The sequence below is a fragment of the Meleagris gallopavo genome, chromosome 9 (assembly GCF_000146605.3).
Source record: "Meleagris gallopavo isolate NT-WF06-2002-E0010 breed Aviagen turkey brand Nicholas breeding stock chromosome 9, Turkey_5.1, whole genome shotgun sequence".
In the NCBI taxonomy this organism is placed as follows: Eukaryota; Metazoa; Chordata; class Aves; order Galliformes; family Phasianidae; genus Meleagris; species Meleagris gallopavo.
The window spans coordinates 15,734,089-15,760,742 of record NC_015019.2 but is presented as its reverse complement, the minus strand read 5'-3'; the positions used below and the strand labels follow the sequence as shown (position 1 = coordinate 15,760,742).

The 26,654-nt window shown below is 39.0% G+C and overlaps 1 protein-coding gene across 6 annotated transcripts in view; it reads left to right on the top strand.

Moving 5' to 3' along the window:
- Positions 1-26,654, top strand: part of GRIA3 (glutamate ionotropic receptor AMPA type subunit 3) — a 238,597-nt gene that overhangs the window by 53,723 nt on the left and 158,220 nt on the right. For 2 of the 6 annotated variants that reach the window (XM_019618296.2, XM_019618295.2), the window contains exon 1: positions 23,058-25,219. The exons of 1 other annotated variant lie outside the window; for it this stretch is intronic. The gene's annotated coding sequence lies outside the window, so the exon portion shown is untranslated. Of the gene's footprint in view, positions 1-23,034; positions 25,220-26,654 lie in introns of those variants that run through there. 3 more of the 6 variants (XM_031554701.1, XM_031554702.1, XM_031554700.1) reach the window with 3 other exon arrangements.

The following is a 26,654-nucleotide window of genomic DNA, read 5'->3' as shown; positions in this document are numbered from 1 at the left end:
AATCTCAGTGAGCAGGCTACTCGTAAATTTTCCCATTTGTAAGCAGCCTGGCTGAGAGCAGATGAGATCATGGTGAGCTGATTCAAAATTAGGGTTGTTATTTTCACTCAGGGTGTGGAGAGATGTGTAACGTTCACTGCTGACATCAAAAAGACATGCTAGCAACTGTAGTGATTCTTGTAAGAATGAGGAGTTAATTTTTCTTTCTGGGCTAATCAGCTATTTTCATGAGGATATTAAAATCCAAAACATAGTCATAGTTCATAGATCCAACGACATCAGAGGAATGGGTGATATAAGCCTATTGACTATTGATATCAGGATTCTCCATTCAACCAAGCTACTGTAATTTAGCCCCTTTTTGAACACAGAGTGTCTCAGTGCATTATCTGCTTGTGCCAACTGGCTCTTTGTGGCAGGGTTTCAGACAATATGAAATGTATGATATGCACAAAGAAACCAAATTGCACAGAAATCTGAACAATTCTCCTTTTAGGAGAAGACTTGAAGGGCCAGTGTTTCTTTGGCTGGGTGTTTTTGTTCTTGCTGTTGTTTGTTTTTTTCCACTTGGAGTTGAAAGTAAGGAACCATCATCCATAAATCAAAAGACAAACAAGTAATTGGAAAATCCAGTTTTAGAACCAGAACTAATTTCTGTTCTAACGCCCCAACTTGGGGAAAAAAAATAAATAACGCCAATACATTTCATTGTTTCTGCTCCTCTGTTGACATTCACTGGAACCTTTTCAGCACAGAGTAACTAATTTTAGACAGGAAAAAGTGAAACTGGGTATGCAAAATTCCAGCTAAAAATCTTGAGAAGTTGTTAACAGTGGGGTTGTTTATATCCCCTGAGTTGCGTCAGTCTCGGTACAGGAGACTACTAATAGAAGCTGAGTTTTGCTGTGACTTTATTAAGTGACAGAACTTTTAACCATGTTGGCATGGCAGCTTGAATTAAGGTTAAGCAAACATTTGAAATGTGAATACTAAAATAAGGAATGACAAAGAACTAAAGGTCAAAAACTTGGTGGATATATTTGGACCTACAAGATCTGGGAGGGGAAGAGGAGGTTATTTAGCAGCTCATTTTCTTTGGTTAATTTTAGGTTTTCATTCTCTCCAAGCATTAGAAGGGAGCAGATGGTATTGATATTTTGCCCACTTTTATCATTGCTAACCGTTCGGTTTGGAATGTGTTTATCATCTCTCATTGTCATGGAAATGCACAGGCAGGAAGCTTTAAATCAATTCAGCTATATACATGCTTTTTCAAAATTCTCTTTTCCTTATTTAGTTATTAAATGAACCTATTTTCCTCACAAACATATGTATTGTTTATATTTGAGGTTTAAGAAAACATGGGGAAGGGGCACTGGTAACGTGCAATTAACTGTAGGGTACACCATTCAACTTGCTAACACTGGGGCTAAGAGGCTGCAATTTTGCACTTACAGACAGTAGCAGAGGCAGTGCGTTGGTCTCCAAAACTGCTACTGGACCATGGAACATGTGCAGAGGTGTTTTGTGGTACTCCAGGATCAGTGTCTTCCTTCACCAAATTGATCAAAGAATATAAGATCAATAATGACCCTTCCTGTGATCCAAAGCCCTTATCACATCACAGAAGATTCCTAGAGATGTAAAACGAAGGGAACGAGGCCTGTGAGGGAGATAAAGAAGGCAGACTGAGGAGAACAGAGCAGAAGTTCAGAGCTTGGGTTGTTCAAGGTGCCGGCGCAGCTGTCCAGGGAGGACTGACTTCCATTGTACATCAGCACCCAGCAGCTCAGTGCTGCTCCTCTGCAGCACAAATCAGCTGTGTCCGAGGGCAGGGAGATGTGTGAGAGCACATGGGGAGGCAGGATGGCTTTGCTCCTGCACACACCTGCATAGAGCAGGACTGCAGTTCTGGCCTGACCCAGACCAGGGCTCAATAGCTTGCATAACTCAGGAGCTTTCACCAAGTGCATGAAGGTAGAGCATGCCTATGGCACTGAGAATTCTGCCAGAGCCAGAGACTGTATAAAGGCAAAAGTATGCCTCAAAGTTTTTGCTCTTTGTGCAGTATTCTTAGTGCTGCTCCTGTATCAAAAAATTGTAATGACTTAACAGTTGTTCTGAATGCATAACAGTTTCATTTGGGCCAATTATTCTGAGCTTGTTGGGAAGCTAGTTTCAATTTTCAACTTTTCTGTTTTCAGTTTGTCTGTATTATTTCTGTATCCGAAATGATGTTTGTGAATCATCAGCCTAACAAAAATGCAGAGGGGAAAAAAACATCCATAATAAATAGAGACAGCAGTGAGGAACAGAAAGGTGGTAATCTTGAGAGAGATCCGAAGGAGAAGGCAAGCAGCAAATTAGATTTGCATTTGTAATTGATATGGCAGCATGAAAGATAAATGCAGTTTGGGGCAGGATTTGGAAAGACAAGATGTGACAGAACAGGATTAAAGGTAACTTATTTAACTCTGGGCACCAAATAGCAGAAGGGTTAGGTAGGAGTTGGAACACATTGCAGCGGTTCTTAGCATCAGCAATCCCATGGAGATTCTTGTAAGGTGAAAACACCAAATATATTTTCTGTTTGTTCAGTTTTTCTGGTCATCCCATGGACTTTACTTCACTATAGTATTTTTCAACTAAAATGTCCACTGTGATTCTGTCTGTGGGCCTCTTCCTGCATTTCAGTCTCTTCCTGCAAAGTGGATGGGTGGGGACCACCTTGCTGTTGGACCTCTTCTTGTTCTGTGTGGGACAAAGAGGCATATCCCAATGTCCTCTAAGCTTTTTCAGTCCTTTTCGTACACTTCCATGTTGTTTGGATCCACGTGTGAATCACAGCAGTAAAGGAAAAAGAGGTCCACAAGAGTCAGCAGTTCCAAAATGATGGTGTTGACATCACATGTTCGCGCCAACAGTACTGTTTGGTTTTGGCAAATCTCAGTTTTAGTTGAAACCATTTTTTTTTAAGTGAAGGGGTTTTTTTAGACAGTCTGCTTACATTAACAGTCAAACCTTTGTGCTTCCAAGCCAGACGGTAACTGTCTCCTTGAAATTAGCTAGGAGAGAGGTAATTTGAAGTTACAGATTGAGTGATTTATGGGCTTCTCCTTTTTGTTTCAGTGCTACTACAATCTCACTTGAGATTAGTGCTGTAATTTTGATGAATGTTACAAAGGTATTTGACAAAGCATAGTATGGACTCTATAATTATATTTTGTCAAAGCACCTTCAAGAAAGTGTTATTTTGATGAAACCTTAAGCCTGTGAAGTTGTAAAGTAGCTGCTTGGGACTCATCAAGGCAGCTGAACAGTGCAAGGTTGTTCCCTTTGTTCTTCTATTTATTGTCGTGCAGTACAATCTCTAGAACAAATATCAGCCTAACTCAATGGATTGTGCTAATTTGAGGTCGTGTGTGAGGTGTTAGAACACAGAGAAGAGGATTCTGTGTACCTGTGACCTGCACTTTGTGCTCACTTGGGTCTGCCACTAAATGCTCCGCTAGTAATATTTTAGCTTGTTTACGTATGTATACAGGTTTCTTAAATTTCTGTACACCTCCTCTTGCTGGATTTTGTTTTGAAATATACACTGTTCTTACTGTAGTCAGAATAACCAGTTCATACTCGAAAAAGTGGTTTCCCTTTCTGTCCGTCCCCTTTGTCAATTGCAAAAGAATGTTTATTTTTTAAAAAGGACTGTACTTAAAAGTTCCTTTCAGAACCTCGTGATAGAATTTAAACAGGAGCTGATAGAATTACTAGGAATCAAATGGGTATGAGCTTCTGTGCATTCTTCTGTTATTGCTCTTAAGATCCTCTCAAGTCTTAGCCAACGTGAGAAATTTCAGGTATATTACTGAGAAGGTAGGTTTAGGTAATTTATCGTTCTTCTTCCAAAATCTCCAATTCCTGTGAGTGAGCAAAGCATTGTAATGTTGCATAATCTCTGTGCTTTTTTACTGACCCTTCTTAAAAGCTGAATACCCAAGGAAGTAGCATATTTCCTCAAAATGATCAAATAACCTCCTCAACTATAAAAACACTTTTGAAAAAGTACTTTTGAAAAAATGATTTTGATCTAATACTTCGTTTTAGCATAGTTACTGCTTCCTGGTATTTAGTAGTCTAAGAAGCAAGGAATGAAAAGAGGTCGACCGCTGAACCTGGGTCAGCTCATGGCAAAGGAAATTTCTGCTCCTTTTTTTTTTTAACTTTAGTTAGAGGACAGATTGCCAGATCTGTGGAGTTTAATTCTTTCATTATTGCAATTTAAGTGTGATTACGTGCTTTATATATCGGTAAGGCCATCTTCTAGTTTTAAAAATTCTTTTATATCAGCCCATCAATTGAGAAATCTCACCATCTGCCCAATGTTCTCTCCCTTTGTCAAAATGTAACTACTTTCAGGTATAATTGAAAGACCTCTCCACCTTTCTGTTCCTCTGGAAGAAATTTAGAGTAGACATAAATCTGTCAAAACTCACATCAGATGAAATAATAATTTTGATCATTTACTTTTTGCTACCTGTGCTTGGAATACATAAAGCCAAGGATACTCTGCATAATATTTCCTGCTCTGGGGAAAGGCCGTCGCCATTCTATTAGCAGTACTACTCCATTATAGTTGATCTGACACGTACAAGGTAGCTCTGTAGAGCCACAACAGGGCTTGTGGGAAGGAACATAGATGTCTTTTCCTCAAGAGGAGAAGTGGTGCCAGGCATCATCAGCTGGCGTATGCTCTCGGACTGTCTGGGATGTGATTAGGGTCATGGTATGATCCCCATGTCCCTGATATGGGAGTGGGGGGGAGGCTGGGGAACTGAGTGTTTCCTCCCCTTTTACTCAAAGGAAGGCCATTGTGGAGCACAGACCACTCTTCGTGTCCCACAGAATTCATCAGGTTTGAGGGCAAACTGAAGAGATGTGCAGGTTTTCAAACACCTGGAGTGACAGCCTGGAGAAGGAAGGAATTTTCAGTTTTCACTGCAGCACAGCTAACACTTGTCATATGCATCACATGTAGATGGTGCATCAAGGACATCTCTTCCTTTCTGCAGATTAACAAGAACAGGTCCATCTGAGTTACATACCTGCTGTGGTTGGAGGTCAAACAGCTAGAGGCTGAAATGCTTGAGATCCACTTAAATGCAGTCCTGGCTGCAAGCTGTATCCAGGACAGCTGTGACAATATAAAAGCACTTGTAACACAGACAGAGGGTTTTACACAATTGCAGGTATCAGAAGTTTGTAAGACGCTTTTTTCCTGTTGTAAGCAAAGCAATAGAAACTACCATTACTGCTGTATGAAGCGTGGTAACTATCAAACTGTAAATCAGCTCTCTTCAAAAGTGTTAGTTTTGCTGAGCTATGGAATTTTGCCTAAGTGTGTGCAGTGAGGAGCTGGGATGCACTTTTACTCAGCCTACTGAGTAAAAGCCAGCACTTGAAATCAATGAAATCCATAGGATTTTTGACTGCAAATTCCTCACTGAGGTGCTTTAGTGAGGTTTGAAGTATGTCTGTATCATTGAGATGTAATTTTTATTTGCCATGCACATTTGCTAGGCATGTCATCTCCTTATTAGCCTAACCAAGCTTCTAATGTTCCTACTGAAGGAAGGAAGGAAGGCCACTAAGCTCACAGCTGCATTGCTGTGATATGTACTGGATAAGCAATCAAGTACACGGTGGTATGTGAACAGTTAAGGGTGACAAAGTCATTGAACTTCTGCCATTATAATGGAAATATTTTATTTGCAATTAGGAGAACTGACCTACTTATTTCACTGTAATTACAAATAGGGCAGTAATGAAGCAAAACAAATTTCAACACTGTGCTGTGGCATTGCAGTAGAAAGAAAACACTAGTGCAATGGCATTATTGCACGTAGTAGTCTTGTTGCATTACTGCCCTTAATAACTCTCTTGTAGTGTTCAAACTATTCTGTAGCAGAACAAGCATAGAAATAATGCAACATGTTACATTCAGAATTGCCAGTGAGGTCTCCACAGTAAATAAGCTAGAATAGAAAATACTCCTACTTTAATGTTAATGCCAGTCATTTTCACACTATAAGGAATAATGCAGTAGACCATTTGCAGTAAGATACATCTCTTTCCACCAGATCTCTATCTTTCTTTTCGCATATATCCAACAAAATAAAACCTGGACTGCGAATCCTTAATTATAGGGATATATCAGCATTATTTTGGAGATGGAGCATTGTATTGATTGTCCCTTACAGTTACCTCCATGTTTAATAATATTAATAAAAAGAAACACAATAACTACTCTGCCATGATATTAAAAATGCTTCGCATTTTGCTCAGTTTGTTCCAAAAGTTTTCATTCTTTTTTTTTCAGAATGACCCCTATTCATTACATGGGACCTAGGGCAGGAGTGAGGGCTTTGTTAGGCTTTTTATTTGAAACTATTCATTCTGATTTAAGAGCCTGCTTTGTAACAGAAGATTCATGGGGATTTTTGTGTGTTCAGAGATAGCTACAGGAATCTGAAAAATAAGTGTCTTGCTGCCATGCAAAATACTGCTATTTCGTATACTACTTCTGTATGTTCAAATTAAGTCAAATATAATGAAAGAAGAAAATTAATTCAAAGTATCTGTGGGTTCTTTGATCAGAATCTGGAAATAGATCCATTCCAACACCCCAGAGCCCATACTAAGACTACAAAACTGTTGCATGTATCAGCGCATCTGCAGAGATGGCAGTGGGCTGGATCAACACCTTCCCAGAGCCCCTCAGCTTCACCTCACTGCCCTCTGCCAGTGCTCTGAGATTCAAAGGAAATATGGTGAGAATAGGGCAAAAAGCACGCCGAACCTGATTCAGCAGCATTCACATCTTTGAGTGGTAAATAAAAGATAATCCCTGTGTTTGTGCAAGTGCACAAAAGAGATGTAAGCATTGCAGCCAAAGCAGTTGTGAACTGCATGTCTTCCCAGAGACCCCTGGGTCCTGACGTGCCATCTGATTAATAAGGTCATAAACTACAACATCAAGAGAAAACTGGGCTGTAATGATCTAGCTTTGTTAAATATCTGAGTTTGTTCTTTTTTTGAACTGGAGTTCTAAGGAAAACATCTACTTTTGATATTAAAATTGCCATTGATAGAATTCATCACAACCTTGATTAAATTGTTGCAAGGTCTAATAACCCCTGCTGTTAAAAAACGTGCATTCTATTCTTAGCCTGATCCATCTGACATCCACATCTAACCACGGAGATTTGTTAAAGCTTTGTTTGCAGAGTGAAGATGTCATTATCAGAGTTACATTCTCCACACTGGTCCTCATCTGCAGATGTCCTCTTTCCCCTTCATCCTTAAGCCAAACAGACTAAGTTCCTGCTGCCTCTGCATTCTCCAGCATTGTAAGCACTCCTGCATTTCACTGCACACTTAGCAAAAGCCTTTTGAATGGTAATTTTCCTGTACAGGTCTCATCAGTCTCAAATAGAGTAATAATATTTCTTCCTAATCGATACTTCCATGCTTGTATACTCTGAGATGCCATTCATCCTTTTGGACTCAGCATCACACATGATGGTTATCTGCCAGGCTCAGTCAGTTTCTTAAGGTTAGTGCATCCATATTGGTTTGCTGTTTGTTGAATGTGTCTTGGCTCTAAATGTAGGATGTCACTTCTGTTTGTGTGAGTTTTTTTGTGTATCTTTGTATGTCGTAGGATGTGGCCCAGCACATTTACATAAGTAATCTCTTTGCTCTATCTTTCAGCAATTTATTTCCAATCTGATTTTAATAACCATTGCAGCATGTTCATTTTTTGTTCAGTCTTAGAAATCCTAACCACAAATATGTGGTCCTAATCCCTGAAGATATTTACTAAGGACACACATATCTGCCAAGGAGCCACAGGTTTCAGAATTGTACTTTGAGGCTTGTACCTGGATTGTTAATTGATTTAAAGTGTACAACATGTACTTGATACTTTTTTAATCAAGAAGGAGGATTGGATGTGCTGTAGAGATGTTGTGGTCCAGAGAATGGTATTTCTGCTCACCATTTTTCTTCCTTGTTTTCTAATGCCAGAACAAGAAAGCATGAATCTGTCTTTGAATTAACTACGTGCTTTCTGATAGTGGAACATTATAAGAAATAGAAGAAATTGTATTTGCAGTTCCATCACTGGCCATAATTGTCTACTCAGGACTGTATCTCAAAGGTTTGGGCTGAAGGAATAACCTTACTATTATCTCTCTTATTGTCATTCTTGATTAGCTATCACAGAAAGGGAGAAAGAAGCCATGAGAAAGGTGCCCTGATATTCACAGAACGTTTCTTTATCTCCTTAAATATAACATGTTAAATCTTTTCTAAGAAGCTTGCAGTGTCATCTTATCTCAGAAGTAGTATCTCTCAGCTGGTTCAGAAAGACCCTGAAACTGCTTGTGCTCTATAGCAAAGCCCTTCAGCTTTACCTCTAATTTATTTTCAAACTCTGAAATTATGAAACTGTACTTGGAAACTTTTTGATGTGCGAATGAATTAGATAAATGCATAATGAACTGAGGATCTGTGCTTTGTGATGGTTGATTTTTCATTTCAAGAAACAATTTATGGTCTGCAGTCATCACCCATAGCAGTGTGCATTTCACTGGGCCATTGTGTAACAAAGACTGAATAGAATCATTTAATAGTTTGAGTTGGAAGGGACCCTTATAGGTCATCTAGTCCAACTCCCCTGCAGTGAGCAGGGATACCTATGGCTCCATCAGGTGTTGGAGCCCAGACCAGCTTGACCTTGAGTGTCTCCAGGGATGAGGCACTACCACCTCTCTGGGCAAAATGCTCTCGTCTTTATTTTAGTTACTGTAGTTTAGTACTTAGTGTGTAATCCATAATAGTACTCTTGACACATCATCTATTCTTCTTGTTAATGTTCACTTGCTTCTAAGCTGTCGTCCTGTAACGGTTGATTGCTGGCAACTTCTTTTCACTTAGGCTTTCCAACTTGTGCCTGAAAGTCATTCCTATGGAAATAGGTGACCCCAAGGACTCAAGTCTTTGCTGGCTTTTCATTAGAACTGTGCAATCTTCTTAACACTATTGTGGGTAATCTAGCATTAGCTGTAGGCCAACAACAACAACAACAACAACAACAACAACAAAAGGAAAATAATCTTTTTCTGGTATTTTTATCATTTTAAAATGTTTTCTGACCACAAATGTTTCTATCTGTCGACTTTTCACAAGGTCAGTTGCTGGGATCGAGTGCCAGCTGGGACAAGAACACACTATTGAAATGGAATCAGAGTAGGATAGTGAAGGCAAGAGGTTTCCCCATGGCACTCATCCTCTGCTAAGTGCTGTTATGTCTCTCCTGCTTGGCTGACTTTAGAAACCCCATTTGGCACAAAACAGTTAAGTAACCTTTGCATACTTCTGAGGAGAGGGAGACAGGTTTTATATGGGGGAATGTGGTTTAGGGTTTATGAAGGCAACAGTGGCAGAGAATCTTAAATCATAGCAGAGCTTTGTGCTAAACAGCACAGTGGTGAGTTCTGTGCTTCTGGGTAGTTTCCCCTTATCATGCTTATTAAAATGCATTTTACAGTTGCATGTCTCACACGGTGATTTACAGGTATAGATCTTGATTCTGCTTACAAACAAGCTTTCCTCCTCCCCACAGCTACCTGGCCTAGTAAATACCTGGAGCAGGTGTAGCATCCCAGCAAGTCATTTAGCTCATGCCCTCAAGGCTATTACCTGGTTCTCTCTCAAACTCTGTCTATTTTAGGGGAGTTGTACAATCTATTGTCATAGTATCGCTGTGATTCTTCTCTAAATTACATCCATGCGAGGAGGGCCCTATAGCATTTTATTTCTAGTCAGTCTTTCAGGCATTCTGCCTCAGGCCAAACCCTCTCTGAAGTCTGAACCAAATTGGATGTGAGCCTTGTTTCCTCCCTGTTTTTGCATGCTCCCATGGCTCTGTTCAAAGTTCACCTTCTCCCTGTCGTTCTCAAAAGAACTCATACTGGAAGCCAGCCTTCATAAATATGGCATTTTAAGCCCTGTAAACATCAATCTTAGAGACTTTTCTCCAGCTGAAATGAAAACCAAGCACTACTGTTATTGCACTGGCAAACCAGGAGCAGTATGTAAGAACAATTTCAGATTTTTATTCAAAATTTCTATCCAAATTTCAGGTTCAAAATTCATTTTAAGGGTTTTGTTTTCCTGTACACTTTATTCCTTTGGTATATCCAAATGCTGCAATTGAACTCTGTGATGCTTTCTTTTATTTCCCCTGTGGAATGCATGTTGCTTACCCTGTGATTTTTCCTAAATACTCAGAAATCCAACAGAAGTTTGGTGCAAGTATTTTAATGAAAATATTTGTTCACTAGAACATTTGGTAGAAATAATCTATATGTTTTTACTTAAGCGTTCCACAGGTGCAATTGTTATAAACAACATTTTCCTGGTACATATCATATTTTTACCATCGGAGAAAGAAAATTACTTGTTCAGCTGTCCCTTCCTTCCTAAGCCGTTGTTTCTCAAATGTTAGGCAAGTGAAGCAAAGTAGGTGCTGCTGTTACTCTTTGATTTTAGAGGTGCATTTCTTGTGTCTCAGGTGTTTGTAGGCTCAGAATTTACTGCTGTTGACCATGCATGCCTACACTGATAATAGTCCACTTCAAAGTGCTGTTTTTTGCAGTGTAAATTTGGAGAGCTAAGGCACAAAAGAGACAAAAAATGACTTCAAGTTGCTGGCCAATGCAGACACACTGCAGCAGGCTCCAAGGAAATTGCTAGACCTGCATTATACAACACAGCAGCACGTGCACGTAGGAAGAGTGAAACACTGCACGTTTCAGAGCCAGCTGGCTTAGTGTTAGCTCTAAGATTTCTGCAGGGCATTGCATCACCAAATGCAGACATGTTGAATATGATTTCTCTGAGGTTACACAGAAACAAATCCATATCTTGTTATGGCAGTGATCACGAGACCATCCTGCCTTCTGTTTTCCATCTCTCCTGGGTGTGCAGATCTCAGTGCAGATTGGGAGCACTGAGAATGTCAGACTAATTGTTGAGAAAGCTTCGCAAGCTCCTAACTGCGAGGGAAACAGATATAGCCAGTGCTACCCTAAAGATCAGAAACAGGTAGAATGAAAAATAAGTTACCAGCACTGCTGTAACCACTAAAATATAGTGTTTCAAAAGATATGTGATTATTATTGTGTCTATTTCTAGTTCTTAAGCTATTCTTAGATGCAGAAGGAATCTGTAAATTCTTGACTTAATTTCAAAGATCCACATTCTTCAGCTGCAGTTAAATGCTTTGAAATATTTCACTTAAATGAAAACTTGTATATAAATATTCAATGAGTTCTGCTGACCAGAATAGATATACTCATTTATCCTTCTGGTAGGCATTTTGAAGAGTCAGGAACAGTTATGTTTACTTGGGATTTGCTTCAGAAGGTGCAAATCCCTGTCAGTATCAGGCTCTCCTGCTGCTCTGGGTCCTGGTATCTGCTGAGCCCACCAATCTTGATGTAAAATTACATTTGACACCTCTAACATAAACTCACTGACTTTTCATCCCATTCACTATGAGATCGCTGCCTTCTTTAGATTTCCTCTCATGGGTCTGAACTTGGTTTCATATCTCCTTTCCATAGTCTCTGTTCTCTCTTTTCTCGTAGGCTGTTTCTTCTTCTTGATTCAGCATCTTTCTCTGAGAGAGCTGGGTGGACCCTGGGCAGCCTGAGCTGGGGACACAGCCATCCCCATCCATTGCAGGAATAGGAACTGAACGATCTTTAAGGTTCCTTCCAACCCAAGCCATGCTACAATTCTATGGTTCTATGAAAAAGAGACCAGTTTTATCTCTGTCCAAACATGAGAAAGAGCAATAGATGTGAACCTTCACAGAATAGAGCATGAAATGGAATGAAAAGGTTACAGTCATTTTTGTCTTCAGTTTCTCCTATAGGCACAGTTATGGTTTAGCTTTTTTTTCCTGGATATTTCCATAAATACTGTTATCCAGGATAAAAGTCGTTTTAATTGGGATTAGTTCAATTGTTAATATGATTTTTGATCGCTGTATTCTATCTAGCATCATACAGCACTACACTTTCAAGCATATTGACACCTACGCTGACAAAATTATCCCTGAGATGATCAGGTTTAGCAAATAGTTTTCATGAATATGAACTATAACAGAGCAAATATCTTGTACGTTATTGGGAAGACCTTACATATTTGTGATCAATTCAGATCTTACAAGAACCTGCTAAATTCAGTATTTGCATAGTGAGCCCGAGACTGCTTAGATTTAATGAGTAATGAATATCAATTAAGTGATTACTAATGAAAACCTAACCTAGCCTAAGCACAATTAATTTCTATTGGAATGCGACCCCTTAAAATGTAAGTAAATTGACTTGGTTCTGTGTTAACAGAAAGATTTTTTTTTAATTAAATATTTTAACAAGCAATGTCAATTTTATAAAACAGGGTGTCATTTTGAAAAGTTAATATATCGTAAGTAATGAGAAATTTCTGCAAGGCAATTTGAAAGCACAGAGAAGTGTTTGTATCCAAAGGCCTCATCTTAAAAGATGTAGAACACACTGATTCTAATATCCTGGGTATACTCTGAAGGAGAAAAGACTTGATCCTCCAAATTTCTAAGGAAAAATGTCATCTGATTTTGACATGGTTAAATGAGGAAAGGACTTTCACAGAATCACAGAATTGCAGAGGTTGAAAGGGACCTTTGGAGATCCTCAGTCCAGCCCTGCTGCTAAAGCAGCTTCCCTGGGTAGGTTGGGCAGAAAGCATATGGATGGGTCTTGAATATCTCCAGAAAAGGAGACGCCACAACCTCTCTGGGCAGCCTGTTCCAGTGCTCTGTCATCTCATAGTACAGAAGTTTTTCCTCACGTTCATGTAGAACTTCTTAGGTTCCAGTTTGTGCCCATTGTTCTGGATGCGGTTTAAAAGAATCTGGTTTCATCCACCTGACTCCCACCCATCAGGTATCTATATGCATTGATAAGATCCCCTCTAGCCTTCTCTTCTCCAGGCTGAACAGCCACAGGTCTCTCAGCCTTTCTTCATACAGGAGATGCTCCAGGCACCCCATCATCTTTGAGGGCCTCTGCTGGACTTTTTCTAGGAGATCCCTGTCTTTTTTGAACCGACAAGTCCAGAACTGGACACAGCATTCCAGATGTGGCCTCACCAGGGCAGAGTAGAGGGCGAGGATCAGCTCTCTTGCCCTGCTGGCCATGTTCTTTGTCATGCACCCCAGGGTCCCACTGGCTCTTTTGGCCGCAAGGGCACATTGCTGGCTCATATTAGTTCTAACAATATTAGTTCTACAAATCCCTCACAACACATCTTGAGGATTGGAGCTTCTGTTGCCTTGCTTACGGTCTGGATGATCCTTGAGAGCGTCGTCTATGTGAAATATATGACACAGAATAGATATGTTCATTTATTTCAGCTAGCTGTACTAAAATATTTGTTAGTTAGTACAGCTGTTGTACTAAAATATTTGAATTTCTCTATTTCTTAGATCAGAACTGAATTTTGAAATTCAGCTTGGTATTTGCGATACCAAGCTCAGGGAATAATTTTGTCCCAGAAAGCTGCATTTCCTATCAAGCCATTGTAAGACAAACAAAGGAAATGAGGCATTAGGGAGTTACTGATGACTTCTAATCTTTATCTGGTAATTCACCAGTTCCAACTTTTCAGCCAACTATGTAAGACGTGATTCAAATTCTTTGAAAGTGGCTTGGCCCAACAGTCTGGGTGAGTGTTCTGATTTCCTAAGTCAGAAGTCTCTCATAAGCATTTGGCCAATGGCTGCCTACAAGCTACGTGTAAATTTACCAAATTCATTTTCTTCCAACTTAAGAGTATGTAGCACGCAAATTAAATTTGAAAATTTTGATTGGCAGCAGTGATTAGCATTTCAGCAGTGAACCTCCATTCCATGGTACCTGTTTTCAGTGTGTTCATTCATTTTCTGCTTGAATGTAACTGATCACTTCACTTTGAAAGGAGCTCTGAAAATCAATGCAATAAATAAATCCCAGTATTAAGCTCTATACTTGTTTGTTATGAAATCCATTGTTTTAAATGAAAATTTCAATACTTTCGCATACTACAAAGTAGAATCATTGTAAATTTTAACCCAACATTCGCATACTGTAGGGTACACCCATAACATTTGTAGAAGTTATTGGATTTTTTTACTTTAGGTTTCTTTAATATTGATTTAAAGCTGTTACCCAGAAGGCTTGCTGATATCAAGGCTTTTTTTTTTTTCTTCCACAGTCAGGGCTCTGTCTTCAGTCAGAGTGCAGCCTTTTAATGCATAATTTTGTGCAGCCTTTTAATAATACAGCAAAAGGATATGCAAATCTATCAATTTCATTTAGAGTTGAAATCTGCTTCAATAATTCTTGTGAGATAAAGAAGAGATAAACTGTGTGTATTCATTTGCATCAAAAGCCGCTTTTAAGAATAGCTCTGCTGCTTTCTTTGTTCTGAAGCACAAGTTTGAATTTTTCTTTTCTGATAGAAAAAGAAGATGCAAGTGCAAATGGGCTGTTACATTACTGAGACAGTCTGCAGTGCAGTTTAGCTAGAGGTCTATCTTCTTCAGAAGCCTAGAGAAAATATTTTCCTTGCTGGTCATTATTTAGGCAGTGCTTCTCCCACATCTCCCAGCCAGTTTGGAACAATCTACACTATAGATTGGGAATTGCAGTGTATATTTTTTAAGCGATTTGTTTGAATTTTCCTCCCAGAAAACAACTGAGATGCAATTAATGCTGAGATGATCCTGCCACAATGCAGTAGGACAGTCCTGAAAAAATCTTTGACTCCTTCAAGATAATCCCCCCAGAACCTCAAAACCGAGTAGCATATACATTTTAAGAAACCATGACAGGCCACAAAATGGCCCACAAACTATTCTCTGATTCCAAAGTTAATTGCCACCTACTGTTAGCATTCAGAAAGCTATTAGCAGTAAATGAAATATCAGTCCTTCCCTCAGCAGCTTGAGGTTGCTTTGGGCCTATCAGTCTTTTTTGCTGTAAGAAAATGATTCAGCCTACACTTTGCAGAGGAAATCTTGAAGTGCCTTAGCTCTGCTGGTCTAGAGATTAGCCAGTGAACATATATAACTGTGAGAGACTTAACCAACTTCCTTGGATTGATCAATTTATTCTTCAGGGTGACTATACATCACTATTCTCATAAGTAATGCCATAATGCCACCAGCTTTGCAAGTGAGCTGATTAAGGAAGGCCAGGTGACACATCATTGTTGAGTCTTTGTTCCACAAAACTGCTACTTTCTGTGCTACAGTAGCACCCTTTGCTTAAAGTAGGGAGCCAGTCAGAGAATCCTTGCTGTCATGCATGTTTATCATCCAAACCCAGAGCTGAACATTTGCTGTGTGCTACAAAAGACTCTGGCTGCCTTCTTTGTCTGGGGAAGATTCCTGAAGGTAACATTTCCTAGTTATTTCCCTGATCAAATAAGAGAAACTATGAGGAAAGAATAATAGTAAGCAGTAGATTTCAATGCATTTATAGGTACTGTCATCTTCATTCTTAAAACCGGCATGCTGAGGACAAGAGTGACAGGAAAATTTAGGAGGAAGGCCTGAAGTTTAGCAGATGCTGCCTGGGTTTACTGCTGAAACAACATAAAATATTTAAAAGTACTGTAAGAGGCCTAGAGTAAAGTACCTCTAATAGTGCTGTTTTAGGCTGAATTTATGGAGACGTAGCACCTGGCAAAGCTTGAAAAAAAAAAGAAAATAAGATTAGTAACTTCTGCATCTTGACAAATGGCAAATAGAAACATAACATTTTTTCCTTGACCTGGTTGTGATTGAAACCTTTAATTTCCATCCAATTAAAACTGGGCAGTAGCACAATAAGAGCACTGGGAACAAAGAGAACAAGCTGACAGTGAGTTATGTGGGCTTGGTCCTGTAGTTGATATGAAATGAGGAAGATGTTCCAATTAAGCTGAATACTGAAAGCTGAGGCAGTGAGACAAGTGGAAGTATAAGGTAGTATTTTCTGAAGCTCCTGACTGAGTTTCAGAGCAAATCATCTAATTGACTAACTTCCTTTCTCAGCAAAAGGATCTTAATTCTGATTCCTTCAAAGCTCCAATGCCCTCTAAATACTGAGAGAGCTTTGTTGCTTTGCTATAGCAGTTGATATTACTGAGTCTGTGTGCCTCATCAGAAGTGACCACTCTCTCAGAAAAACAAAGAGGGAGCATCTGCTGGAGCCTTGATGCCTTAGATTAACCTTAGCAGCGATGAAGTTGTACCAAATTCAGTGGCTGGAACCACTGAAATGTGTGCATCATCTGCTGAATGCTATTGGCTGTTAGCTGCCAGTAAAATACCATGAGAGGACTGCTGGGAATACCTTCTTAAACTGACTGAAAGAACTCATGTCAGTGCCTTTTTAACTTCTTAGTATTTGTCCCCGGGTTACCTAACCTTAAAAGTTTGGCTATCTCCATAGCATCTCAGCTTGTGTGGAGGGGGTAACTTCCCCAGACTCCATCAAACAGAAAGGCTTTTGGGAAAACTCCTTGATGGATCAGCACCTGATCTTTTCACTCTTCTACATCCCTATATTGGTAGTACACACAAGATATTTCAGCTGATTTCACAGAGGGATAGCTTTTGCACAGATATGCCTACTATTCTCTATACAAACCTCCTGTTATATCCACATTTTAAAAAATATTGCCTGCAGGTGTTATCCAAGTATTGAAAAATACACCAATTTGGGCTTTATTTAAGCAATAATGACTGATGGAAAGGGTGGGTATTTTTCAGCTGAGTGTGCCAAGCTTTTCTAGTAATTTAACTGCTGGGAAAGTCCTCCCTGTCAGTCATCACTGCTTAGCTAATTATTACATGGGGGAAGGTTTATTATTACTCACCAGAAAGTTCCAGATAACTGCTTTTTTGCTGTTATGAAACATTCAAGTATAAAGAAAAACCACCAACAGTTCCTTTTCAAGATATTCTACATTGGTCTTCAACTTTTCCTAAATATGGATCGTTTTTGTACAGTATTTAGAGATCAGCACAGTAACTGATAAGAAAATAGGACTATACCAAATTTGTATTTTCAGTACAATTGCTGTTGCACTTGGTTGCCTTCAGCAAGCTTTCAAGTAAAAAAAAAGCAACTTTCAGAGACTGGAAAGAATTGCAGCCATCAGCCACAGGTCCAGGCAGTAAAGAAGCTGGTCTGAGCAGGCAGCAGGGTGCTCTCTTGGCATTTGTCTGCTATGTGCTTCATGGCAATCTATAAGTATAATTAATAAATATGAAACATGGCAATAATTATAGATGGCTAATAACATACATTTAATATTTTTGTATATATAGATCTATATAATATCAAAACAAAGATTATATAGATGAATGTCAGATAAATATGCTAAGACAAGATAAACAAATTAGTATTAGCTGCCATGTAAACGAAAGAAAAGAAGACAGAATGTCTTATATTTCTGCATGGGCAAAGGTTTATGGCTGTCTGGTGGTCCTTCAGCTCCAGCTTGGACAATAACAGTGGCATGGACTCATGCTCTTGTCTATAGAGAATGCTGTCATACTGTGGTATTAAGACAAAACTTGACTGCTCCAGCCCTCAGCTGCTCTATAGACCTAAACCTGTATTCCAAGATATGTAGTCCTGCTCCTCAAACATTTTGGTCCTACCGTGAAACAGAGGAAGGACAGTGGCAGCTGGCGCCAAGTTTTGGTAGCCTCAAAAATTTGTACACTGAGAGACAAGTGCCGTTCACCTGAGATCAAAGGGACTTTGGTTACATCTGTCACTGTGTACATTTGTCTCCCAGGAAAGTATGAAACTGAACCCCGTCATTCCAAAGAGCACAGCCACAAGCTGACTGCTGAGTCAGAGGCCTCCATGTCTGCCTCGCACCTTTTAAAGAATTGCAAGCAAGTTCTACTCTCTCACATTAGGAATCAGTAGTCACACAAAAGCTTTTTCCATTGTACCGAGAGAGTGATTCATGTCACTGCTTTCCCTTTTGTAGCAGCAGCATTCGGTACCAAGAGCCTTCAAAGCAATATCTTCCAGGATGAACTATCAGCTAGTACATGAATGCGATAAACATTACTAGCTTTGCATGATGGTGCACATATGGACTGAAATTCTAACCTCACTGGAATTGGTGAGAGCTTTGCTAGTCACTACGCTGTCATCAGGATCTCACCCACTGTATCTTAAAATGTAAAATATCGCCATATGTGATGGATGCAGAGCCCTGCCTCTCTGCTGTACCTTCGGCAGGTGTTCTATGTAGTAACACTAAGAAAATTTCTTACAAGTTTTATTGTCTTGAAATCATGTAATTTCTATCGTGTATTGGTGATATTCAGAAGAGACCAACTGATACTAAATATCTATTACCAAAGATATGTAATTTAAATCCTAAAATTTCAGAGATCAAATATAGCTTCTTGAAGAATATAATGGCATAGCAGGTAGTCCAGGGGCAAGTAAGAACTAAGGAAGCCACAATATTGATGTCAGCCCAAATGCAAAGCAGGCTTAACATTTTAATGCAGACAAATTCCCCTCTGCAACAGGATTGAAGGTTTGCCTATTATACACCATTTGTGCATACCATATTATACAGCTCTTTTCTGTGCACATTGTGTAACACCCACAGACAAAAACTGTACCCTGGTTGGAAGAACCACCCTAGCAAAGAGGAGAGAATATTTCAGTAAGCAGACAGCCAGTGTCAAGTAAAGGAAAAGATGGAATCAGTGATTCATTACTTTGACTTAAGATCAGTTTTTTGTATTGGAAAACAAGTAGAACAAAAGAGTACATTTTTGAGTAATCATAGATTATATTTTTGGACTAGCAAGCAAAGAGAGAAAAAGGCATTAAAAAGTTCATATACCACTCAATATTTTGTTACAAAAGTTGGTGTGGTTTTTTAATAATTTTAAATCATTTCAGACTGACCTACATTAATGTTAACGTTTCTTGCAGAAATGATTCTCCCTGATTTTAGGGCTAATGTCTTGGTTTAGGATTCATTGTCAGTTTTATCCTGTCACCTACTCCCTCAAAACTTTTGGACAAGTCTATTTTTCAGTCTCAGCTTTTTACCTCCAATAGCAATCATAACTCCTTTGCTTGTCTCATCTTTTCATCTCTCTCACGTGTGTACGGCTTTCTGACTTTTTTTCAGACTTGGTGTATATCACAGACAGTAAGATATGAGCCTTGCTAACATCTCTGGGGAAGTATTTTTCTTTCTGGATGTGCTGTACATCCATTATTCCTTGATCTCGTATGACCATACTGCTATTATATAAATGCTAAGTGGTGATGCTAATAATTGCAGAGAGCAGTGTACAAATGAGTCTTCAACAAAGGAAAGTTGGTTACCGAGGGAAACTTAAAGATGAAACAAGTGCAGTAAACCGGACTGACACTTTAGCAGTGCAGAAACATCAGTGTCTAAATTGAACTTACGGGTACATCTAGATGTCAGGCATTTCTCTGGTGTCCTGTTTATCTCCTTGCCTTGAAACCTTTCTCTAGTTATTTTCTATATTGTTAGGTTTTAACTCGACCTAATACATAACTTTAAATTATATCAACTATTTCTCCATGTTACATTTTTTGTACAAGTTTTTTTTTCTTGTTAAAAACAGAATTTTTTTTTTTTGCTGCTGTGTTAAGAGTACATTGTGGATGGCTGTTCTAAATTATACAGAAGTAAAGAAAAGGGTATTCTGCAGTTATTTTTATACTTCTTTATTTAGAGCTCTTTACTAAGAGGAAATTGGAATTGAAATGGCTGGTTCAAAACAGAAGCATTTAAATGATCTGCACTCGGTTTCAGTTATCCACAAGATAAAATCACATTATTTATCATTTTATCAATACTATCAGCATTGTTAAAGTAAGAGGTATCACTACCCCTTACTCATTATCAGTGTAATTTTTTTGTTCACTTTTTAATTGGCTACACTACTAGGTACTAGGGGTAATTCTGGTTGTAATTTTTTTTCCATTTAAAAAAGGTTTTCAGGGGCTGAGTACTTTTGGTCATTATTCTTACCAGGCAAGCACTTAGAACTCACTTTAGAATCATAGAATCACCAAGATTGGAAAAACACTCCAAGATCATCTGGTCCAACGTTCCACTACTTTAGGAAGGAGCTGTTTTTTTCTAAAGCTAATCAAGACCAAAGTCTTATGGGTGCTCACTGGAAGTCACTCTGTAGGGCCAGCAGCCTCTGTGGGCTGAAGGCATAAAGCCATGCTGGCCAGTTTGGCCAGGAGCTCAGGAGTGCATTTGCTTGGTTGTTAGTGCAGCTGTCCAGTACACCAGCTTCTCTCAGTGACATTCTGTATTACCTCCACGTCGGCACTTGATGTCCTCAACATGAAAGCACTGCTTCCTTTGTAGGTCCAATAAAGAAGGGAATTAGAGAGATGGCCATGGGCCCTACTCTAGTTCAGCATGCAGTACCTCTAATAGTGGGAGGCTGCATGTGTATGTTTTGCCTGTTGTTGTTTCTGAAGCAGCTTCAGATTGTCCGAGAAAGTCACAATAAGCAAGTGAAAGGTAAAATGAACTCAGTTAAAGTAGGGAAGGAGGAGCTGGATTTTCGAAACTGCTACTATGATTTAGAGCCAGAACTCCAGTCATAACTCCCAATTCACTGGGAATTGACTGTCTATATCTTTCAAGCTTGTTCGAAACCACCACCCAATAATTTTTCCCTGGGCAGACATCATAGCTATTGCTTTTCCCCAGTGAGGTAAGTATACCATAAATAACATTCAGCAAAATACGTCCATAATAGACACTTTTTATGCACTGTTTATACACTTTCACAAGGGTAAAATAATATCTGTATAAAAAGTTAAAATGGTTTAGTTCTGCTACAGATTAATACATACTTAAACTGTAAAATATTGATTCCTTGCCAAATCTCATGTGTGGTAGTGCTTTCCAAGTCTGTCTTCCATTTCAGTTTGGTTTAAAGGATCAAAGAAGTTCCATTATCTAATAATCCCAGTAAATCAAGGAGACTGAAATCTGAGATATGGAGTGTATCTAAAGGCTAAAAAAAAAAAATTATGTTGGAGGTAGGTAAATACTGTACAAATGCATTTACCTCACTGAAACAAAATTCACAACCCACTTTGGTGGCTTACAAAGTTTATTTTTCAGTAAACATGAATGAGAGGCTTCTTCAATTCCAAGCCAAGCTGAAGTTCATTGAATATTTAGAAGTGCCAGCACAAATATGTGTGCAGCCCTGGTTGATGTGGGTGCTCTCCCCATCTTGCCATGCACAGCTGCACCTAGTAGTTCTTTACTGCAGGCAAGGCTGCAGCATGATGTGTAGTTCTCAGTCAGACCCACTCCACATGAAGGTACACAGAATTGTTCATGTTAAATATATCAGTTTCTGTTGGAAGATTTTTCCTTCTTTTTTTTGGTTGACAATTCTAAATTATCAAGTTTTTTAAAAAAGCAAAACAGCAAACTTGTAGAGACTGTTCCAAGTTGAGAGGTTCTGGGGACCTTTGCACTAAAACAGTATGATTTTTTTTGTAAGCAAAGTATAAGAGGAGAGGAAAATGAGTTGTTTTGCTAATGTAAGCATGTTTGCAGCTATTTTATTGAGAAACTCTGCAAACTCCACAATTTGGAGAATATATTTTGCGTGGAGTTCTTGACTTTAACCATCCAGAAACTTAATGTCCAGTTTAAATTCACCTAGGATTCTGTATGGCCAAGAAGTATCACAAGTCATAGAATCATAAATGACTTGGGTTGGAAGGGAACTTACAGACCATCCAGTTCTGACCCCTCTGTCATGAGCAGGGACACCTTCCTCTAGGATCAAGTTACTCAAAACCCCATTCAGCCAGTCCTTGAATGCATTCATCCCATCTTTATTGGACTCAGTTTAGGGTAATATGGATTGCATTATGGTGGTACCCATCTCCTGACAATATGTAGGGCATACAATTTATCTTTGACTAATGCTTAATTTTTGACGTTTAACACAAGGTGAGATTAATTCTAACTTTAAAATTTGGCCTGAGAAATGGGCTGCAGTTTGGGAATTGGCTCCTATCCTCACTGTTTCAAACGCTCAGTAGGGACTATCTGTGATATTAAATTCTGTATGTCTGTAACTCCTCCATACCACATCGTTCCTTCAGAGGACACCGCCTGTGCTTGTCCCATCCAGGTAGCTGGGTCTGAGCTGAACTTCACCACAATTATTCTTTGTGCTCACAAGAGCTGCCATGGGCAGAGCACAGAATTGTACAATAGAAGCAAACAAGCAAGACAGACTTGACTATGTGGGATCGTGGCCTTCCCTGTCACTTCACATGTGTTGATCACATCAGATCACATAATATCCAATTTTACCCACTATATTTATGGAGAATTAACAAGCCAGTGACTGTTCTTAGGGTGAATGTAGATTTCCTGTGTGTCATTCTTTTTGCTCCTCAGCGTTAGCACAGGATGATGTCTTAAGGGTAGAAGCAGTGGGATTAGAAATAAGAGCATTCCAGCCTGAACATAACAGTTGCCAAATTATGTTTTTCTATTTACCTCCGTACAATAACATACCAAATAGGTGCACTCAACCATAAAAAAAGAATATTAGAAAGGTTGATATATTGGTGTTATTAAAAAATACAGAACAAAAATGCATCCGAATGTAATTTTTTCCAATTCCATTATACATTGCAATATGTGCACCTGATACTGGACATTAACTGTGTAAACTATGATATAATGGCTTCCCACCTAATCCTAAGCAAAGCCATTATCAGCAATTTTAGCATATTTTATTGAGTCAGTGGAAATTTTATTCTCTGAAAGAGAATGAATTGCTTTAGGAAAAATACAGCATAGTACTGCATGTGAATTGGAGTGCCAGTGATGTTCCCTGGCTTCAATAAATCACCTGAGTTCAGGATCCACGTGCTTCTGTGTGCAGTACCAGGGAATGCCATCTCTGGCAATGGACTTCTGCCCTTTGGACTCAAAAACTCTGGTTTGAAAACCACTGCAGGTCAAGCAGTGGCACTGCCATTGTTTGTAGGCTGTCACTCACTTCACATTGCTTTGTCTCTGGACTGCAAGCTTTCCAGGCTAGGAACTTACTTTTTCTGTGTATGATGCTTAACACAGCAAGGACTTGATTTCAGGTGTCAATATTTGAACCCCAACAACAAATATCAATAACGAATGAACACCATGATTGTCATCTAGTGTCAGAAAGGATTCTTCCAAGAATCAACCACTGCAGAGACCTGAATACAATGGGACAGAGGAGGTGAAAGATGCTTTCTCTCTCTCCTGTGACTCCATCATTTGCTTATCTTTTCTACTATTTTGTGAAGCAGGACAAAGTTGTTGGCCTGTCGTAACGTGCATTTTCTTTTCATAGCGAATCCACTTGCAACCAAGTGCAGTATTAAAGGTTGTAACCATGCTTGCTCTCTCACATGTGACTGTCTAAATACGGACACAAGTATTGTACCCACACTGTTCATTCCAGAAATCTGACATTTCTCAAGATGAGGCCAAATGTGTTTACAGATAGATTTCTGAGTGTATTCAAGCTGAAAGGTACTTCTCATCTTTTGAAATGTCAGACTGCTGCTCCAAGAAAAATGAGTACAAGAGATAGGGCCACTGTTGCACAGCTCCATTTTTAAATGAGCAATATCTGATTGAAGATTCCAGCATTCATACAGCTCAGTGTTTTGCTATGATATATTGTCTGTACTGGCAGAGTTTAGTTACTTGTGCCTGCTGATTTTTCACTTTCAACCGAACTTCCACTGCAGTCCCAAAATTCTGGAATTCTTTACAATCTTTCTATCTATTTCAACATCTGTAATACCACCTGAGGGGCTGTACCTTTTAAAATGATCCACTTAATAAGCTAGAGGACACAGGTTTGCCATAGAGCTGCTCTGTATATAGGTAAAGAAAAGCACAAGGAGAGCATAATGTTGTTAATAGACTTGCTGTGAAACTGCAGTCAGCAGACTGCGTGTGGCAAGAGCAGGTTGGGATCTGCAGCACTGAGAACATCAGAAAAGTGATGTTCTAATGTCTCCTGCTTCAACTCCCAGTGCCTATAGATTCTGTATCTCTATATCTAGCTCTGCATCCCTTCTGTACTTCATGTATAATAAAGTCCACATGTAATAGCTAAGCAATCGTACCGTTCTCTTCACATACCTTCTATATATATACTGGCCAGAGATGCTTTAAAACAGGAGTCATTGTTCAAAGTATGGAATGTGCCGCTTCACTTTCAACCTAGATGAACTCAAAGAGTATCCTTGGCTATTTGCCTCAAAAGCATTCAGATATGGAGAATGCATTCCTCCAGAAAATTGAACAGAAGACTGGAACATTAAAAATGGTTTCTAAGTCACATCTGTGTCACTTGGCTGTTACACAAAGCTGTTTGGTTAGTCTGGTAGCGCTGGAATCATGTTAGAGCCTGCTGCAAGAGAGCAGTGTGGACTTGAGCTTGTTGTAGAAGCTGTGATTTAACCTCTGTCCCTGAGAGGAAATGATCTGGTCCACACGGAGCTCTGGAATCACCTTGATCCAGATCTCTGCTAGAACAAGAAGAATTTTGTTCAGTTTAATATTATTCTGTGCAAATTAAAGGTTAGATTATCTGTAACAGCAGCCAAGTTTAAATATGGCAGAACCTCTGTGAAGAACTGGGCAACCTAGCTAGTAATGGAAGTGAAGCAGCTTGGAAAATTGCCTGTATTTTGTTTTGTTTTGTTTTGTTTTGATGTTTATCTTTTAGGTTTCCCTTTCTTTTAGTGAAGGAGTCTTTTGTCAGCACATCACGTATTACAAATCTCAGTGCTCGACATCAGCTGTTTTATTTTCACTTGTCTCTTCAGACAATTTCATCATGGTCTCTCTTTTTTTTTATCCCCACATGGCACCTCTGCGAGAACAAATATCGACACCAGATCTGTTCTGCTCACAGGGAGAAAGGGAGCTATAATGACTTAAATGACTTTTAAATAAAGCAAGTACTGCTGCTTCAGAGAAGGTAAGGGCATGTGGAATTTGTGGCACAGAATCTATCGGAAGGGAAAATTTATGTGATTAGATTTCTATGAAGAGACGTTTCTGTAACTGTAAATAATAACAGCTCCTAAATAGCACTTAACCTCTACAGAGCTCTGTGGGAAAGTGAGTTCTGTAAGAAATGTCTGGATACCCTCTGTAGGCATTGGAGAAGAAAACTAATTTGCAGTCACTCTGCTGTGGCGTTCATCTCTGTGCAGTCATCTCTGCAGTAGAGACCTGAATTCTTCCAGCATCTTACATGTGTCTGACTCCAAGTTTTCTTCTGGAGGCACTCATGAAACCCCATGGAAAGTCCATCTTTGTGTAACATGCTGTGTGAGCGGGTGCTGGGGAGACAGAAAACGCTATTCCCTTTTCTCCCTTGATTTTGCAAAGCTATATGAGGACAGAGGACTGGACCTTTTAAAGAGGTGCTGTCTTTTAATCCAGTAATTTTCTGTCCAAAGTATAAAAAAGTGATCCAAGTTAAGAACAAGGAGGAAAGGGATTAAATTGCAGTTTCAGTGCCTAGCAGTATTTTCCTAGTGCATGTTTTAATTAAGAGATACGATGGTATTTTCATATAAGAGGGAATGCATTTGCTAAATATGTCAAATCTGGCATCAGGTATGATTTGGATACGCACCTCTCAGAGGATCTCAGTGTCTGATGTTTATGAAGCTGCTTTTGGTAGGCTGCCTCTATTTGCTGCTGCAGCAAAAAGCATTTACACCTAATGATGACAAGTATATCCTCTTTACACCATAAACAATTGATTTTCAAACAAAGATAAGAGAATTATATATTATGTATTCCATCTGTAAAACTAATTAACTTCTTTGATATAACTGAGAAAAGTGATGTTTTCTGAAGCTCAGCTTTACTGAAAATTGACCTTTCCATCTACAAACATACCATTTAATTTACAAGAGAAACAAAACCTTCAGAATTGTATTTACTCAGTTACTTTAATAAAAGTCAACCCTTTACAGAAACAATTGTAAATGTGGCATTTAGCTTTTCATATTTTGGAAAGTGTTACTTGAATCTCCACATCCAAATAGAACATTGCCTTTGAATTAAAAACAAGTACATAAATAAGAACAAAGAAATTTAAGAAATTGGTCTTTATCTAAGGTGTTGTAATTAACCCTTAGCTTTTATGCTTCCCTAGGACTATTTTATTTCTCCTGTGGCTAAGGTCAACTAATGTTCAGTACATATCCAAAGAATGAATGTAATGTGTTTTAAAAGGTCCCCCAAGTTCATCAGGAAATAGAAGCAGCTTTTTCTTTGACCTTTAGGAAGGGAAATTGGCAAATTCATTGAGGAAAGCTTTTTTGTCTGAGATATGGAGGCCTCAGTCCAGCAAAGCACTTTAGTATATGATGACTTCAAATGTGTGTATCCCCACT